Source organism: Octopus bimaculoides, chromosome 15 (genome assembly GCF_001194135.2).
Source record: "Octopus bimaculoides isolate UCB-OBI-ISO-001 chromosome 15, ASM119413v2, whole genome shotgun sequence".
NCBI lineage: Eukaryota > Metazoa > Mollusca > Cephalopoda > Octopoda > Octopodidae > Octopus > Octopus bimaculoides.
The window spans coordinates 13,879,299-13,884,064 of NC_068995.1; the positions used below are offsets into that span (position 1 = coordinate 13,879,299).

At 36.5% G+C, this 4,766-nt stretch overlaps 1 long non-coding RNA gene across 1 annotated transcript in view; it reads left to right on the top strand.

Moving 5' to 3' along the window:
• LOC128249498 (uncharacterized) overlaps positions 1–4,766 on the top strand; it is a 78,324-nt gene that overhangs the window by 68,969 nt on the left and 4,589 nt on the right. Inside the window, exon 2 of the long non-coding RNA XR_008265604.1 lies at positions 1,673–1,888. This is a non-coding gene — a long non-coding RNA (uncharacterized LOC128249498). The remainder of the gene's footprint in view (positions 1–1,672; positions 1,889–4,766) is intronic.

The window sequence follows — 4,766 nt, forward strand, 5'->3', positions numbered from 1 at the left end:
TCTCTCTCTCTCTCTTCTCTCTCTCTCTCTCTTCTCTCTCTCTCTCCCTCTCTCACTGTTCTGTCTGTCTGCCTGTCTCTGTTTTTTTTTTTTAAAGTTATTTCTATTCCTTGCAATACTCTCAAAGTTTAATATCACCCTCATCAACATTCCTCTTCACACAACACTTTAGCAATGTGAAGCATCATGCTTCAGACATCTGAGCTTTATATAGTTTCTTAAGTACAACCAAACTAATTCATCTTTTTCTTAATTGTCCACCCTCACATATTCACCTACACTGATAATAATAATTGTATGTTAAAGTGGTAATAAAGAAAACCTTATCTACTATAGGCATGAGACCTGAAATTTTGGTGGAGGGGACTAGTTGATTATATCAATCCCAGTGTTTCACTGGTAGTTATTTTATCAACCCCGAAAGGATGAAAAACAAAGTCAACTTCAGTGGAATTTGATCTCAGAAAGTAAAGACAAGTGAAATGCCGCTAAAGCATTTTACTTGGCATGCTAATGGTTCTGCCAGCTCGCCACCTTAATAATAATAATTTATGGAGATAGATGTAAGGTTTTCATGAAAGTGTAAATACAATTAGAAGAGCGTGATATATTTGATAAAACAGATTGATTTTGTTTATTGCATTGAACAATAGTTGGGTAGGTCTTTTGTCTCCAGTTTTCAAAATGAAAACTACACAGAAATGCAGAAATTCAATGCAGGATAGTCCTGTTGAAATTTTGAACTTTTGCGGAGCTGTGTATTTTTCATTTTGCAATGAACAAAGTCAATCTGTGTTTTATTACACTGTGTTGCACTCTGCTTATCGTGTATTATTATTATTATTATTGTGAAGGCGCGTGGCTTAGTGGTTAGGGCATTCGGCTCACGATCGTAATGTTGTGAGTTCGATTCCTGGCGACACATTGTGCCCTTGAGCAAGGCACTTTATTTCATGTTGCTCCAGTCCACTCAGCTGGCAAAAATGAGTAGTACCTGTATTTCAAAGGGCCAGCCTTGTCCTGCTGAGCTTCCCTGAGAACTACGTTAGGGGTACACATGTCTGTCGATTGCTCAGTCACTTGCATGTTAATTTCATGAGCAGGCTGTTCCGTTGATTGTATCAGCTGGGACCCTTGCCGTCGTAACCGACGGAGTGCTCCTATTATTATTATTATTATTATTAATATTAAGGCAGTGAGCTGGCAAAATCATTGCAGTGCTGGGCAGAATGCTTAGCAGCATACTTATGTATTTACGTTCTGAGTTCAAATTCCGCCAAAGTTACTTTGCCTTTCATCTTTTCTAGGTCAGTAAAATGGACACTGGGGTCAATGTAACTGACTTACCCCCTTCCACAAATCTACTGGCCTTATACCAAAATTTGGCACCATTATTAAAGGTGGTGAGCTGGCAGATTTGCTAGCACGCTGGGCAAAGTGATTAGTAGCACTTTGTCTGTCTTTGCATTCTGAGTTCAAACTCCACCAAGGTTGACTTAGCTTTTCATCTTTTTGGATCAATGAAATAAGTACCAGTTACACACTGGGGTCGATGTAATTGACCAGCTCCCACCCCAAAATTTCAGGCCTAGTGCTTATAGTAGAAAGGATGATTATTATTGTTTATTGTTATTGTTTATATTATTTATTATTATTATTATTTATTTTTTAGGTTAAAGGGGAGGCTAAATGACCAGCAATGTCAGCTGTGGCCATTTTAACATGTACACCAAATTCACACCCATTCCTAGCAAGGCACATAACTCTTCATGAACCAGTCAAAGTGGGTAGATCTGTTGCTAGGGCACGTCCATCACCCAGCAATGGCACATTTGACTGCAAAGTTCTGTCAAGGAACCATGCTATTCTCTGGTACAAGAATGGAAAGGTAAGTGACATGCTTTATAAATTTTAATTAATTTTCTGACCTGCACAAAGCCAGAAATTTGAGGGTTGGGCTTGGTTGATTAAATTGCTCCTACTATTCTACTGACGGTTACTTTGATTAGTTGGGCTGAACACCTCGTTAGTAGGGTGTGGCAATATTTTGATGGGATGTGGGCTATGTCATTCAGTGAACAAACATTTGCAATAAAGTTATATATATTTTATATATATATATTTTATATAAGGGCATTACTATACATGAATGCCTCATGCTATGAGGGACTCTAAGGTCAAACTACCATAGTAAACACATTTTTACCGAACACGAGGAAATGCAACTCTCAAAGCTTGCTTCTTAAAAACAGACTAAGCTTTGAAAGTTGCATTTCCTCGCATTCGGTAAAAATGTGTTTATTATGGTAGTTTGACCTTAGAGTCCCTCATAGCATGAGGCATTCATGTATAGTAATGCCCTTATATAAATAAATATATTTTGGGGAATAAATGATTTTTCCTTAAGAGGTTTTTTCACGCTAGCTACTTGATAAATTCTTATAAAAGATTTATATAATGCATATATAAAGAACTCCATCGGTCATGAATGACCATGGGATTGCACCTTGAAAGTTCCCCTCTGAGGCACAAGTCCAGGCAAGGTTCTTTGTGGAAGACTAGCAGTCACCCATGCATACCAAACCCCACTCTCCGCTGATGTTATCCAAGGGAAAGGCAAAGGCCAATACAGCTTGGCACCAGTGACGTCACAACTCATTTCTACAGCTGAGTGAACTGGAACAACGTGAAATAAAGTGTCTTGCTCAAGAACACAACACACAATCCAGTCTGGGAATTGAACTCACTACCTCATGATTGTGAGCTTGATGGTCTAACCACTGAGCCACACACATGCTATATACTTTGACCATTCATTGTGGGATTTGTGTTTAGAAAATCAGTGTGCATGGGACAGTGGTTATGACAGATTGGTTAACTACAAGGTTGATTATTCCATACTAGGGGATTTTGTCTATTGATTTGATTCCAATGACTATCTCAAGGTTCTGAGTTCGAATCCCCTCCCCCATCAAGGCTGACCTCACCTTTCACCCTTTCAAGGTCAATAAAATAAAGTACCAACAAAGTACTGGAGTTGACCTAATTGATAATACCACCCCCAACAATAACTTTGTGGCCTTTTGTGTTTGTTAAAGATCAATATTTATTAATTATAAATTAATGGAATTCTACATTCCATATTTTGGAACCAATCAGTTAATGAAATGGTTTGAGGATCAAATTTAGAATAGATCGATTTATTTCTGCCACTTTCTGATTTGTCTTTTGTATAGGTTCATTTTAAAAGTATTCCTTGTAGTTATTGTATAGTGTAGTTCTGTGGTAGTGTGGAGGTTGTGTACTTCTATGGTACATTCTCTTCTTCTGTGTCCTCTGTAAGAGAGATGTTTAACTCTAAATTCACCTCAATTGAACAAACCTCTGATTGGAGGTATTCTGGATATGACATCATTACATTTTTTAAAAAAGTTTTAAAGGAAATAGTGCATCTCCCCATCAACAAAAAAAGTTAAGATTGGTATGAGGGAGATTTAGCTGCTATTTCTAGCCACTTTTTGGTCAAGGTTGATGTATTAAACTACAACTTGCTAGGCTAACTACTGAGAACACCTATGTTTGCTAGACCTGCTAGAAATACCAGCTAGATCTTGCACATGTTACACCTGATAGTTTTTATGAAAGAGGATACTTGAAAATGTATTCTGAAATATATATATATATATATATATATATATATATATATATATATATATATATATATATATATATATATATATATAATATATATGCCTAAAGACAGGATAGACATACCTGGAATACCTTTAGTAATAGTTTCAATGATTTATCAATGCATTCTGCTTGCTATATTATGGTTGCTCAATGCAGAGTAGGCTTTGCTGATCATGAAACCATATCACAATCATTTAATGTCCATTTCTCCTTTCCATGCTTACATGGGTTATTATACCAGTGATTCTCATTTGGGGTCCTCATGACCCTTGGTGAGAGAAGGGGGTCCATTAAAATTTATGTGCAGTAAATTAGTTATGCTTCTACAATACATAAAATATTAAAAAAATTTTTATATAGTTCCTAATGTTTATAGAAATACAATAGGATTTTTTAAAACTTCAAATGAATACTCGCACATGCATTCACCTGCTTGATGGAGTCTTTCAGTCTCTTTTTAACAAATCCACTCACAATCCATTGGTTGGCTCCATGCTATAGCAGAAGACACTTGCCCAAGGTGCCACACAGTGGGGACTGAACCAAAGACCACGCGATTATGAAGCAGACTTCTTAACCACACAGCCACTAGAGACTTTCACGCTCTAATAGAGGACAAAGACCACTTGACTATATTGATTATTATTAGCTGAGACATAAAATTGAGGAACTACCAAAACTAATGGGGTGCTAGCAGTGGTGGTGGTGGGGGACAGATTCCTAGCAGAGCTTGGTGAAATCCAGCTCATTTGTGGCCATTTGAAGAAAACGGTTTCGCTAAACAATAATATATATAAAAATCAATTAAAATGAAAAACAAAAAAATTTAAGGATTTTGCTGCTGATTGCATTCTTTTTGACTGAATGTCTTCCAAGTGGCTGCATTTCCTTATTGTGTTCTTTGACTGTAAGATAGAAATTATTCCGATATTGGTAATAGATGTTGATGATGTAATATTTGTGTGATTATTTGGTGATCATTATGTAAAATCCATTGATAAATCCTTAGTAACTTAAGACTTTTGTCTTTGAAATCTTGAAGCAAAAGTTTAAGCTGGAAATCGATAGTTACC